The sequence below is a fragment of the Myxine glutinosa genome, chromosome 1, assembly GCF_964187855.1.
Source record: "Myxine glutinosa chromosome 1, kmMyxGlut1.1, whole genome shotgun sequence".
NCBI lineage: Eukaryota > Metazoa > Chordata > Myxini > Myxiniformes > Myxinidae > Myxine > Myxine glutinosa.
In genome coordinates, this window is record NC_136261.1 from 445073703 (window position 1) to 445088826 (window position 15124).

Genomic DNA, 15124 nt, shown 5'->3' on the forward strand with positions numbered 1-15124 from the left:
AAACACTCAACATATAAAAAAGACCAAAAAGACTGAAAAGACACCAAAGACCCAAAATACCCTTGCAGGGAAACCGAAATGCAATTTTTTTTTCTTCTGAAAACCATTTACAATCATTAATCAGTCTAATTTGAAGGGGGTTTTATTTTATTTTATTTGTGAATCATAAAGTGCTGAAAAAAGCCATAGAGTGTCGATTTTCGAATTTGCCAGTGACATCACATTGTGAACTCACTGTGATCCTGCTGGCGAAAGTACATGGAGACAGTGCATTCCGAGCTGCTCGGATTCCAATAATGATTGGGGATGTTGGAGGGGAGGGGTGTGTGGGTTCGGCGTTGGTATTGTTAGCTAGGGTGATGTTTGCTGGGGGATGGTGTGGGGTGTGCATGCATATTGTTGGCTAGGGTGATGGTTGTAGAGGGATTGCGAGGGCATGGTGGAGGGGAAGGGGGAGGAAAAGGAGGAGTAGGGGGGGAAGAGGAGGGTGGAGGTTGGTTGTGGGTCCTGTTAGCTAGGGTGATGGTTGATGGTTTGTTTGTTTGTTTGTTTTTGGAAAATTGGGATGACTCAAAAACCAAGGCCACCAAAGTTGAACAGAGAGATGGGTGTGGGTATTGTTAGTTCGGGTGATGGTTGATAGGGGATTAGGAGAGGATGGTAGAGAGGAGGAAAGAGAGTGGTGTGGGGTTGTCGAGGGTATTGTTAGCTAGGGTGACGGTTGAAGGGGAATTTTGAGGAGATGGGTGAGGGGAGGGAGGGGGGGAGGAGGTGTGGGGATGTCATCACTCGGTTTGATCAGGATTACTTACAGGGATATGGACAACTACAAACTCGCCACTCACTGATATAATTGATCATAATGTGCCATTACATATTCACAACTAGATGGTATTCATAGAATACCTACCCTGCACAGTCAACATGTTGCAAGCCAACTCTTCTGTTTTTGAACATTTTTTTATTTGATCAAATTTGAATTTGATCCACAGACAGTGCATTTGTACTTCGAGGACCTCTCTTTATTGAGAAACCCTTCACAAATTCAAGTATCATGAAAAACATAAGCAGAAGTCTTCTTGTGTTAAACAATTTTACAACAAGGGTGTTCTCCCCATGTCACACATGGCAATAAAACAAGGACGACAGCAAAGAACGAGTAAAAATTGATGTTCAAACTGCCATGGAAAGATACCATCTGAGCAAAAACAAAAAGGGACAAGAAAAACAACTAAATCAGATGGAAAACAAAATTCCTAAACACTGGTCACAATCAAAAAACTCAAATGGAACTTGGCTGGATACATGGCAAGGACAGAGACAGGAATTACAAACTGGCAACCGAAGGAAGACAGGAAAGAAGCACAATGAGATCCAAGATTAGATTGAGAGATGAAGTTCTGTTACCATTTGAGATTTTGGAATCATTTTTAAAACTATCCTCTATTATGAGAATATGGAGAACCAAATTAATAAATTTTACATTTTTTTTTTACAACATGTCACTTTCTTTAAACTTATTTTGAGGACGCAGAAGGGGTTAGCATTTTGAGATTATTGTTGCCTTCTGACACCAGTTTGCAGTCATTGTTGTGGACATTATGGTGACAGCCAGCTGTGTGGCTTTCATCACGGGGTTCGGGGTACTGGCTGGTTGCCACTGGATACAGATGGTACCTTGAGACGTTGTGCTGACAAGGTATATGCTCAAAGGGCTGTACGCTTTCACGATAGCTTTCTCCTTCTGGTTAACTGAATACCTTGCCGATTGCTGAGGATCGCTTACAAGTGGGGCACGTACACCCGGTATGGCTAATGCTACGTGAATTTAACAAACCTTTATCAACAAAACTTTTCCTTCAGTCAGGGCACGTTTGTGCGAGCACTCCAACGTGGATTACACAAAGGAAGTTCAAGCTCCATTTCGAAATGAAATCATTGAAACAAATACAACATTTGTAAGGATGCTATCTTTGGTTGTTATCTCCATTGGCGGGTTTTGGGGGGTGGTAGGAAGTTCTCCCAGAACTCAAAATTTCCACCTCCAAAGATTATTATTTATGAACCAGTTTGTGAAACTTCATTCTCATAGCTTTCTCCTGAGGGCTCGTTTTAGAATCCTCACTGAAACTCTGACAGCCTCTACCTGTATATTGTGTTACATATTTATGGGAATGTATGTGAATTACTATTCAGGTCTTTGCTTATCAATGTGTAGTCGATTAAGGGTTGTTGTGGTTGGAGGGTCAGGAGCCCTTCTGGAAAAAGAGACCGGAAACGGAAGGAAAAAGACACGAGGTCGAGAGAAGCGACGAGGATTCTTCTTCCTCGCCCCGCTCCGACGAGAGGTGGGATCGATATTGAGCCGTGTGGAAAAGCGGCGTTCCCGAGCCCGTCTGGCGAGAGGAGTTCCCGGGACGGATACCTGCCCGGTGGACACGTCAAGCTGCCGTGGGGCCGTGCACCGACCCAGCGTCTGGCACCGTTCGCGGCACCATCTACAAAGACGCGTACGGGTCGCACGTTGGGGCCTAACACGCGATGCAAGCGGCGTGTGGCTTTTGCCTGCTGTACAGTACCCGCTTCGCGTGGCCAAGAGGGGGCTGCAACCTTGGTTCCCGGTACGATACATGCCCGGTGGAACAACGTCCACCCGGGGTTCGTTCAACCGCCCGAGTGCGGCGAAGCCGACCATCATCTTGGTCAGGAGGGGCCCAGAGACATTGTGAGGGACAGAGACCAAAGGGGGTCGTGAGTACAAAAGGGGACACACGTATGTAAGATGGCCATCTTAATCATCTAGGGGATTGATTGTTGAGTGTGAATTGTGGATGGTGGATTGCTCGGGGAATATATCCTTGATTGTATCATTGAAATTGTATGGTATTATTACCATTGAAATATATCATTGAAAATCAGTTTTCTCTTGGGTGGAATTCATAGGGATTGCTTTGCGAAAGCGCATATATAATACCACTTTCTGGCGAAGTTCCTCTCACGGTCTGGGGGTCACCGAGACCAGGTAGTCACCGAGGGGACCACGTAACAATTGTTTGTGGTGATATTCCCCAGAATGCTTCTTAAGTATTCAGTTCGGGTTTTCTTGATCATCCGGCTTCTCTGTTGCTCCAACTATCACTGGTACAATTTGAGGTTTCTTCTATTTTGAAATAATCTTAACCTCATTTTTTATTTCCTGGTATTTCAGATTTCAGGTCTCCTGTATGGATCTTCATGTGTGATTTCAAACTGCTGTTGTGAGAGGAACCTTTATCACATTAAGAACATGTGTAAGGTCGCTCTCCCATATGGATCATCAAATGTACTGTTGCAGTTTTGAGAATAAAGGATAACCCCCCTCATAGTTATTTGCACCACAAGCCTCGCTTAGCCTCGCTTAGTTCAGGTATTTCTTATTAAATGTAACATAGTCTCCTTTCCTGTGTTAATAGGCGTTGAGCAGGCCAGTAAGTGAAGGCCTCATTTGGGCTAGAATGCCATGTGCTACGCCCAGAACAAGTCTGGGAGGAGCTGCAGGGGAGTGGCCAGTCAGTGGCAGGCAACCAATGAACGCTCAAGGGGAGTGACTAACAACGGCACCCAGGAGAGGGGCTTGGAACATTCTAATGGGACTCTGGGAGGGGCTATAAGACGCTGCCTCGGGCTCCCCAAACCAGAGAGGAAAGGAGAGCCCAACCGAGCCCAACCAGATCACGGCGAGGTCACGTCTTTTCGAAGCTGTTCCATGCGCTCACGCTTTCGAAGCTAAGTGATATTTCTCAATTGTGTTTTTGTCGAGACTGTATCTATCTTTCGGTGTCTGTACCTATAGCGTATCTTTTTGGAAAATTTTCGGTGCTAATTTTTCGTACATGTATACAAAATCGTCGGTTAATGCGTATCGAGTATTCTGCGGCCTAGTACTCGTAGGCTTCGGCTACCGCACCGTCTCCGACCTTGTGGTTTTGTTTTTCTCTCAGCGATTCGTCGAATGCGCTGAAATTATTTTCGTTCTCCGTTTCGTCCCAGTCGTTCACCCCATACCTCCTTGTTTAATATCTAATTTAATTATCTGGAAGTCTTGGCAGTGTCCATATGTTTTATACCTCTCCCACCCCCCCCCCCCTTCCCATGCCTCCACCCCCAAAGCACTCTCCCTCCCACAGTTCTCTCGATGTCTCCATGTCTCTCGGTCCCTGCTCTCAAATGTTGTGTTTGTGTCCTTCCCCCTCTCTCCCCATCTTGTCTACCGCTCCCGATGTTATTTGTTTTGTGTGTCTGTTTGTCTTTCTGTGTGATTAATGTTCGCTCTTTCACGAGCCTCGATCTTGTATACAAAAAATAATAATAATAATAATAATAATAATAATAAAAAAATAATAATAATAAAAAAATCTCTACTCACAAAAACAAAAACAAAAACAAAAAAATTCCTTCCTAGGTCTTATTCGTTTATTTGTTGTTCTTTTTGTTCGTTCATTCTTTGTTTGCGATCACGCGATCATGTGGTTAGAAATGTATAATCTCTCCCCTGAACAACTATTTTCTCTCATATATTATAACACCCTTTTCTTCTTTTCCTACAAAAGGATGCTTTCGTCTTGCTCACCAAATCTATTCATTCCAAAAAATATATATAATACCATCTCTTACAGTTCCTCCTTTCTACATTCCCTAAACTATCCAGAACTCCACCCCTCCTCCAGTGTCTTCAAACGTATTTTTGACTCGAAGGTCTCAAACTCATTTTGCAAAAAATGTTCGTTTCCCATGAATCGTACACTTTTCAAAATCCAATCTCACCCCTCCCCTCCCCGCCAAATCCTCCCCATCACCCATCCCTTTCAAATCTCTCCCCTTGCCCCTTCCCTCCCCTCCCTCCTAAACTCCCCCCACACCCCTCCCCTCCGAGACTCTCCCTCGCTCCTCCCCTCCTAGACTCCCTTCTCACCCCTCCTCCTCAAAGCATCCTACCTGCTTCTTCCCCCTTCCAACTTTCACCTTCATCTCCCCCAACCTTCTGCCTCGCTCTTCCCCCTCCTCAAATAACACCTCACTGTGCCTCACCCAATCTCCATCAAACCTTTTGTCCGCCCCATTCTTCCCTTTCTCCAAGCTATTCTGAAATCTCTGAAATCTCTGACACACCTTCAACAGCTCTCCCTACCTCTTCCTCCTCTTCCACATCTTACCCTACCCCTCCCCCCCCCTGTTCTGGACCCGATGCTCCCCCTTCCTCTTCATTAACGGTATGGACCTCAAACATCCGGGGCCTTCGCTCAAACTTGACTGACCTCTCCATACAGGTTGCTTCTGACAAACCAGATGTGATCTGCTTAACAGAAACTTTCCTCCGTCATGACGTCTCTGATGCCGTGGTATCTCTCCCAGGTTACTCCCTCCTCCGGTATGATAGACCTGAGCCTCGTCCTGGAGGTGGGGTTGCTATCTTTATAAAAAACTCTCTTCCTCACTCGCCCTCCACTGCCCTCTCTCCACCTCACCTCCAGGAATACCTTTGGCTACGGCTTCCCCTTCGCTTCCACCTTTTGTTCATATGTGTGTTGTACCGTCCACCAAACAGCGATGACTCCATCTACATCTCACTGTCTGATAATATGGACCAACTTCTATCTACCCATCCCAACTCTCTCTTCCTCATATGTGGTGATTTCTATTGTCACCATGCCAGTTGGCTGGGTGTGGGTACCTCTCTCACCAGCCATGGCTCTTCAGCAAAGGACTTCTGCGACTCACTGGGACTGACACAATCTGTCAATTTCCCGACCCGGATCTCAGTCAACGGAGCATCTTCTCTTCTGGATTTGGTTATGACAAACTTCCCTGAAAATGTCTGCTGCTCTTCTTCTGCTCCAATCGGCTCATCTGATCATGTGCTTGTCAAAGTGGACATCTCTCTGACCATTCTCAGAGAGCCTCCTCAGCGTCGACGAGTCTGGCATTTCACTCAGGCCAACTGGCACGGTCTTCAAGCAGCCATCAATCATCTGGACTGGTCTCCCATCTCTACAAAAATGTCGGGGGGGAAATGTGCGCGCGTGCTTCATAGGGGCCCATTGTGATATCTTTTCATGGGGCCCAAAATCCCCGGCGGCACCCCTGGAAACATGATCCAAAAGCAACAACTGAAGCCAATGAAGTAATCATTGGCGGAGAAATGGCGGCGCGCATCGACGCATCGACCTCTCTGGGTCCGGAAGAAACGGTGCTAAATGTTGTCTCTCGGTCAAATGTTTTTTCGAGATATAAGTGCATCAGGAACACCCGTGCACGTGTCTACGACCGCCAGATCTTGTTGGAAATCAGAAAACAATGCTCGTCTTACCAGCTAACTATTCTGACGGAGAAGCTGTGTCGCCTTGGCTTGCTACGTGAACCAGGCCCCCAGACCGCGGCGCCGCCTGTCGCAGCGGCCTGAATGAGAAGGCGCCGCAAGCGGTGCGAGAGAAAACGGCAGCGCGGCAAGCGAGCTGGAATCCATGCTTGGCTAAAGGCTAACTCCAACAGACCGGTTCTCCCGTCCATTCTACTCTCCAATGTTCGTTCCTTGGATAACAAACTGGACTACCTCAGATTACAACGAACTACCCAGGGTGAGATGAAGGACTGATGTGTTTCTATTTTTACAGAAACTTGGCTCCATGACAACATTCCTGATGTGGGCATTAATTGAATGGTCTAAACCTCCTTCCGTGCAGGCAGGAAAGTTTCAATGTCCGGTAAGACCCATGGAGGTGGTTTGTGTGTTTATATTAAGAAAGATTAGTGTGAAAACGCTGTGGTAGTCTCGAGCTACTGCTCATCGCTGGTGGAATTCCTGACGGTTAATTTTCGGCCCGACTATCTGCCAAGGGAATTTACCACCATTGATACCATGGCTGTGTACATCCCTCCCAGCACCAATGCTAAGGAGGCACTGTGTGTACTCCATGGAGCCATCAGCGAACTGCAGACTGCACACCCCGGCAGCTTTTTTTAAATTGCCGCTGGGGATTTTAACCACACAAATCTCAAGTCGGTTCTCCCTAAATTCTATCAATATGTTAACTTTGCAACTTGAGGGGTGAATACATTGGACCTAGTTTACACGAACATTCACGATGCACACAAGGCTGAACCCTGTCCGCACCTTGGCTACTCAGACCACATCTCTGTTATGCTAATCCCAGCGTAAAGACCGTTGCTTAAACATTCCAAGCCGGTTCTGAAACAGATCAGGGTGTGGCCAGTAGGAGCTACCTCAGCGTACAGGACTGTTTCGACCACACAGATTGGAGTTTGTTCAAGGAGGCTGCTACCTATGGTCATCTTACTAATTTGGAGGAGTGTGCAGCATCTGTGAATGGTTACATCAGTAAGTACATTGATGACGTCACTGTCTCCAAGTCCATCATTACACAAGCCAACCAGAAGCCATGGATGATTACAGAGGTCCATGCGCTGCTGAAAACCCGTGATGCTGCCTTCAAATCAGGTGACAAGGCAGCCCTGGGCCAACCTGTCCCGCACCATTAGGGAGGCAAAGTGCACATATGCACGGAAAATCCATGGCTATATCCCGAGACATCAGAGGCACCCGGCGCAAGTGGTTGGTCATTCAGGCCATTACCGATTACAAGACCACACCACATGTCTGTGATAGTGATGCCTTCCTCCCAGATGTGGTGAATGACTTCTATGCACGGTTTGATGCATTGAACAACATGCCCGCGAGGAAGACCACCCCTCCTCCTGATGATCAGGTACTCTGTCTGCCCACAGCTGACGTTAGTCGAACCCTATCTAGAGTCAACCCACGCAAGGCTGCTGGACCTGACATTATACCTGGTCGTGTGCTCAGGGAATGTGCAGACCAGCTAGCAGACGTCATCACAGACATCTTCAACATTTAGCTGAGCCAGGCGGTTGCCCCAGCATGCTTTAAGGCCACCACTATCATACCAGTGGCAAAGAAGTCAACAGTGTCCTGCCTTAATGGCTATCACCCTGTGGCACTCACATCAATTATTATAAAGTGCCTTGAGAGGCTAGTCATGGGCCATATGAAAACCAGACTCCCCAACTCACAAGACCCCCTCCAGTTTGCATATCGTCCCAACGGGTATACTAAGGATGCCATATCCTCGGTCTTTCATCTGGCCCTGTCTCACCTGGAAAACAAAAACAAGAATGTAAGAACACTTAAGCCTAGTTTGACATACACCCTGCCAGCGCCCACGGCGGGACGGCAAGGCAACCAGAAGGGATGAAGTTCTCCTGACCACGTGGCCCTCGATCTGGGAAGCGAGAGGCGTTCCATTAGTGGATGCGGCCCTCACGCCCGACTTTTGGGCGGCCCCGGCAGGCCGTTTGTTTTGACGTTCCGTGACAGGCCCCGCACCCCCACCTCCGGGCCGACAGGGCGACCGGAATGAATCCCGGTGTCCCGATCCGAACCTTCAGAGCGGGCCGGCTGGGGAGTGCCAAGCACCCCGTACCTGCACTTTCCGTCCCTGCGGTCCCAAATACCGGAACCACCCGAATACCACTTTATTCGACAAAATGAGGTGCGGCCTACAGCCTTAGAAAACCAACCCTATATAAGTCAATACCTCCAACGACACAGGCACGCATTCGTGCCGCGTGACGTGGTGACGTCATCGCACTTTCACCTTAAAAGACTTATTTGATATAAGTTAATATCTTGATATAAGCCTTAGAAAACCAACCCTATAGAAGTCAAATGGTCCAATAAAGGGTGATGGGAGGGTGATGGGAGGGTGATGGGAGGGTGATGGGCGGGTGATGGCAGGGTGATGGGAGGGTGATGGCAGGGTGATGGGAGGGTGATGGCAGGGTGATGGGGGAGGGTGATGGGGGAGGGTGATGGGGCAGGGTGATGGGGCAGGGTGATGGGAGGGTGAAGGGAGGGTGATGGGGGAGGGTGATGGGAGGGTGATGGGAGGGTGCAATAATCCGGTTCAATAATCGAAAACCGATTCAAAATGGCCCCTCGCTATGATTTTCCACGATCACATTTTATTTTCACCACTTCAAATCGACCGAATTTCACCAAATAAGATACCACACTCGCTGCACTGATGTCATTGTTACGGCAAAAGTGAAAACAGATTTTAATTTGGAAATAAAACGAAAGCGTGCACAATGGAATCATTCGTGCCACGTAACGCGGTGATGTCACCGCGTTTCCACCTTAAAAGACATTTGATGTAAGTTAATATTTTGATATAAGCCTTAGAAAACCAACCCTATAGAAGTCAATACCTCCGACGACACAGACGCGCATTCGTGCCGCGTGACGTGGTGACGTCATCGCGCTTTCACCTTAAAAGACTTATTTGATATAAGTTAATATTTTGATATAAGCCTTAGAAAACCAACCCTATAGAAATCAATACCTCCAACGACATTTTTCGGGTGACACCGTCACAATTGCGGTCTTCGAGGCCGGCCGATAGGCACAGTGTGACCGGAAGGGACGAGGTGCTCCTGACCACGTGGCACTTGACTTGGTTTGTCCGCACAATGCGGGTGCTTCCAGGATGAACTTTAGCCGGGGAGCATTTGGGCGCCCCGGTGTGATACTGCCGCCCACGCGCATAACAACTTGTGAGTGCACGTGGGTCCCGGCGGTCCCACTGGCCTAGCGCTACCATGTTTAGACAGCGAACGCCGTCCCCGGGCACCACGTCTGACTCTCTTATTCAGGGAGCATGGCGACGTGGGCACGGTAGGACACCCGCGGAGCCCCGGCGGACCGGGGACGCGCAAGCCTACGCGTTAGCGTGCTACGGCGGAATCAACGGCTTCGGCCACGGCCGGGCCGATACTCGTCCCGGTCGCCCGGAAATGAACTGGTTCAACGCCCGCGCTAGAGAGGTCGCGGGCGACTGAGATGTATTAACAAATTAGTTAATTAATTTGAGACGTCCGATTTCTAGTGTTTGGAAATTTGGAAGAGCTTGACCCTAGCCTTTCCCTTGCGAGGGCAAGGAGGAACTTAACACTTGACACTTAAGCTGCTTAATGCTGTTCTTAACTTAACTTAACTTAACTTAATGCTGTTCATTGATTTCAGTTCAGCATTCAATACAATTATCCCCCAGAAGTTGATAGGGAAGTTGGGCCTGTTGGGCTTGAACACCTCCCTCTGTAATTGGATCCTGCACTTCCTGACCGAGAGACCTCAGACAGTCCGGATCGGAAATAACATCTCCGGCATCACCACACTGAGCACCGGTGCCCCACCCCCCCCTCCACCCCCCCCCCCCCCCCACAGGACTGTGTGCTTAGTCCAATGCTGTTCACATTGCTGACTCATGACTTTTTTGCCAAGGACAGTTCAAATGATATCATCAAGTTTACTGACAACACGACAGTGGTGGGACTCATCAGCAACAATGATGAGTCAGCATACAGAGAGGAGGTGGAGCGGCTAGCAGTCTGGTGTTGTAACAATAATCTGTCTCTTAGTGTGGATAAAACAAAAGAGATGACCGTGGATTTCAGGAAGGCCCGCGCAGACCACTCCCCAATGTACATCAACGGTTCCACCGTGGAGACAATTATGAGCAACAAGTTTCTTGGTGTGTGTTGTAAAAACCAGAGTTACAACATTGTCCCAGAAAATGAGTTTAATTCTGAATCAATCTCTAGCAATACCTATAAGAAAATCAAAGAAGCAATATATTGTTGCGGTTTTGAGTTTTGGTAACATTTGGTGTAATAAAGGTTAAAATTTCCCCATCATAGTTAGTCACACAAGCAACATGTAGCCTCATTTGTAGTATAGTTATTTCTTAATATTTGTTAGCTTAGTCATTTTCCTATGTTAGTTCTGCATTGAGTAGAGCAAGGAGAATAGGTCCTACTTCTACTGACTATCCAGCCTCCCGAGCCTCATGCCCCTTTGCACTGACTTTGGTTCATTTTGGACGAATGAACACGAGGCAGGCCTAGGAGGGTCGGGATGGAGATGAATGAGGGGTGGCAGGGGAGCTGACGGTAAGCATGAGCCACCAATCAGGGCTTAAAGCGTGTGGTGGCAGCACTGCATCATAGGGCGTGGTTGGAACATTCGGTCAGGCTAAGGGCGTGGCAGATATAACCCATCGTGCGAAAGCCCCAACCAGTTATGGGAGAGGCACTTGACAAGTGAACACGTTATGAGATGGGTGATGAGCTTGATGAGTAATCAGTGATGGGAGAGGACTGATGAGAGGCGATTGAGCATTGTACAAAAGAACTACCACGGGAGGTCTCGTTGAACAAAGGACTAGCGCAGGAGGACTAGCGCGGGAGGACTCTTTGAACAAAGGACTCGTGAGGACTGGCTGATGAATTGAAAGAGCGCGTTGAGCCAAAGAGAACTTTGAGCGATACACGATCGGTGGCAAATGCGCATGAACCAGAATACGTGCTCATATATAAAGCGACACTCGGTTGAGCTTTAAGCCGAGCTGCGTACAGTGCCTTCAGTTACGCGAGTGATAACGGCTGTGTAACCGCCAGCCACCCTGAGAGACGCGCATTTTCTTCCTACCTCATCGGCTGCCCTTTTGTACGAGTGACGCGCTACGAGGATCCTCCCACCACCTGCTTTCCATCTTCGCGAGATGCACGAGGACTGTGGAGAGCCGGACGGGGCCGTTCCTGAACAACCACGTCGACGCGTTTGGACGGGACATCAACCTGCCTGCAAGTCCCTGTGTGAGTGTGGCGGGCCCGCGTCTGGGTATTTAGGATAAGACTCTATAAGTTCTGTGCTGTGTCTCTGCTGCTACCAAATTGTACATACGTGTGGGGTTGATAATTAAACCTGTGTCCTTCCTTTTCCTTATTCGATCGTCCTTGTGATTTCCACCATTGACTAAGCGTGGTATGAGTAAAACCGCTTGAATCGGGTTCCAATATCTAGGTAACTGCGCAGACCACGTGTACGCAATCCACTCGGCATACTCAAATTACACGTGGCTCGTGCGAGGCTTGCTTCCTCGTTTCTGTGGCGGTGCAGGTATTTAGGTACGAGTGAGACTTGGTCCCGAAACCGAAAACCGAGGTCGGATTGGGATGGGACGAGGTGAAGCAGTGTGGGGAACGTGTGTGGAGCGAGTTTGGGCAGAGCACAGCTAAGTTGACTGGGGCTATAGAGTAATTGTCACAGGGTGTAGAAAAGCCGACGGCCACCGAATTGGACAGAAAGATTTTATGAGCGCCGGTGGTCATCGAGGAAATAATTCAAATTGAAGAGGAAACAATTGGGGCCGAAGAGACGGCAGAATCAGAAATTAAATCGAGGGAAGTCATGGAATGTACTCACAGTTATTGTTCACATCGTGATGTCATGCTTGCTAACCCCAATAAAAGTTTGCAGGTGCTGCTGGCGGAAAAGAAGCTCCCCAAGGTGAGATATAATGGCACGAATGTGCATGAATGGGTTTTTGGCGCGCTTGGGGCAGAGATGAAACCCGGGCGGTCGTGAAAGTCCATTGTGCGGTGTACGAGGGCGACTGGCACGCATGGGAGAGAGAAATGTGCACCGGAGCGCTAGAGTGTGTGAGAAAAGTGTGCACCAGAGTGTGTGGTGACGGAGAGTGTAATGGGAGAGTGTGTTACAGAGTGCGAGGGAGAAGGCACACCGGACTGTGTGTGAGAGAAGTGTGCAATGATTGGGTGTGTACCAGGAGAGTGCACACCCGTGGGTGCTACGGAGTATGTAACAAGAGAGTGGGCATGAGGAGAGTGCGTGAGAGAGAAGTGTGCAATGATTGGGTGTGTACCAAGAGAGTGCACACCCTTGGGTGTTACAGAGTGTGCACGAGAAGAGTGCGTAGAAGAGGAGTGTGTAATGGAGTTTGTGAAGGGTGCAAGTACGGTGTGTGAGAAAGAATGCACACCAGACTGTGTGTGAGGAGAGTGTGCGTTTACGGAGTGTATGAGAGTTGCGGGGATGCCTGGGTGTGCGAGTGCGGAGTGGGTCACGAGTGGTGAGAACACGGCTCAAGCATCAGCACCAACCGGGGGGTTAGCGCGTAGTGGGACGGGTAGCGTACGTGAGCCCTCGGTGAGTTGTGTGCCGCAGAGACCAGAGGAAATCCGTGCTGCGTCGGTCCCGCGAGGACCGGCAAGCACGATTCGTGCCAGTCCCCGCCCTCTATGGTTGGTGCTGTGCCGTGGTGGCAAAGGCCATCGGCAAGGTTCAAGAGGAGGTAGGAGAGTTCGGAGCCGTGCACCCTGGTGAGTGTGGTGCTCCGACCATGGTCGGTTGGGTCACCGTGCGTGGGACCGCGAGGCCCCACGCAGGGATGGGCCCCAGCACCTCGGCCCGTCCATCCCTTCTCCCCTGGATCGAAAATGCCGGACGGACACCTCATACAGGCGACAAACCACCCGAATGGATCGCTCGGCACGCCGAGGCCGAGCCGTGTGGATGATGTATTTCCACATGGAGAGGCTCAAGCGTAGTGGACGGATGAGAGTAGTGTTGGGAAATGGGAATGAAATGGGAAATGGAAAATGAAATGGTGGTGCCACCATTGCACACCAGGGCTCATGAGCATTAGTTTAGGGGGATGGCAGTGAAAGCTAGCCGAGGGAGGGCTAGGATAATGGTAGGGATCTAGCAGACTGTAGAGGACATGAGATTTAAGTAGTGACATTGTACCTATAGTGGGGATGTATGTAGCTTAGAAGGATGATAATGATGAAGGGAGTGCTTAGTGTAAGGGATTACGGGGAAGCACGAGGTTTAGGGGAAAAGCAGCTAGATAGATGATGCGTCTGGTCAAATCTGTTTCTGGTGTTTGTTCCCCCTCCATCCCCTACCTCAACTCAAATGGCCACACAGCTGACTCCGCGAGTGAAAAAGCTGAATGCCTCAACTCTGTGTTTGCCTCTAAATCTTCTGTCCCAAAACCATCCCTCTCTGTACCCACCGTACCTAGTCATACCCAGCTACTCCTGGACTCTGTGTCCTTTCTTCCTGACAAGGTGGAAAAGTTTCTGTCAACCCACGACTCGGATTCTGCAACTGGACCTGATGGCATCAGCCCACGGGTCCTAAAATCCTGTTCTTCCGCTCTTTCACTCCCTCTCTCTGTTCTCTTCACCCTCTCTTTTGCTCAAGGTCATCTTCCATCTGCTTGGAAATCTGCCAACATCACCGCTTTGCACAAAAAGGTGCAAAAACAGATCGCAGCAACTACAGACCAATCAGCCTTCTCCCAATTATCAGCAAAGTCATGGAAACCATCATTGCTTCAGATATGAAATCTTTCCTCTTCTCCAATGGCTTGATCTCTGATCATCAATTTGGTTTCAGACCTGGACACTCTACTCTGGACATGCTGCTTCTGCTTTCTCAACAATGGATGGAGGTCCTCAATGCCAAACAGGAAATTAGAGCAGTCTCCCTTGACATATCACGTGCCTTCGATACGGTCTGGCACCCCGCTCTACTCACCAAACTCTCCTCTTTTGGTATCAATGGAAATCTCCACGCATGGCTGGCGGAATTCCTCTCTAGCCGTAGTCAACGTGTGGCCCTGAATGGGTTTCTCTCATCTCTTCCTGTTCAGGCTGGAGTTCCACAAGGCAGTGTTCTGGGCCCTGTGCTTTTTCTGGTCTTCATCAATGATCTCTCTGACTCTCTTGAAAATCCTCTGTATCTCTTTGCTGATGACTCTACTCTCTGTCGCTCCATTCTTCATCCCTCAGATCGGCAGTCTGCTGCCTCCTCACTCTCTGCAGACCTGGACAAAATCACAGACTGGGCAAACAAGTGGAACATGTCTTTCAATCCTGATAAATCTCACACTCTTACGATGTCTCTCCGAAAAGACCGACTGGACAACCCTCCCATCCACTTTCTGAATAATCCTCTCCAAGAAGTTCTGTCACTCAAGCTTTTGGGTCTCACTATCTACCATGATCTTTCCTGGGAAAACCACATTTCAAATCTGGCCTGCAAAGCCAGTCGCCGAATGGGCATCCTCCGTCGTGCAAAGTCCTTCCTTGGCACACCTGAGCTCCTCACCACATACAAGGCTTTCATCCACAGCTCAATGGAATACTGCTCTCCCCTCTGGGCTGGTGCTCCTGCCTC